The sequence below is a fragment of the Morone saxatilis genome, unplaced genomic scaffold (genome assembly GCF_004916995.1).
Source record: "Morone saxatilis isolate NCDOM2014 unplaced genomic scaffold, NCSU_SB_2.0 Contig22, whole genome shotgun sequence".
Classification (NCBI taxonomy): Eukaryota; Metazoa; Chordata; class Actinopteri; family Moronidae; genus Morone; species Morone saxatilis.
The window spans coordinates 21509885-21510175 of record NW_023339785.1 but is presented as its reverse complement, the minus strand read 5'-3'; positions in this window follow the sequence as shown (position 1 = coordinate 21510175).

The window sequence follows — 291 nt, the reverse complement described above, 5'->3', positions numbered from 1 at the left end:
GGGGGGGGGGGGGGGGGGGCACTTGTGATTTTGCTGAAAACAGTGTGATCAAATCTGATTTCTCCGTTTATGAGAGCTCACCCAGTGTCACAGCAAAACCTGGAGTGACCTTGCAGCCATGTTGCGCCCACATTACACGGTCATCCATTTCTAGGACTCAAATGCAAAATGGTAGGCAGATGTTGTTCGCCTTGTTTTCTGTATAAAGCTTCAGTGGTCAAGCCGTGTGCTGTCCTCGGTGGCTCTGGCTAGGTTCAGTGTACATGGGTGATGTTGCACTGAAACTGGCAT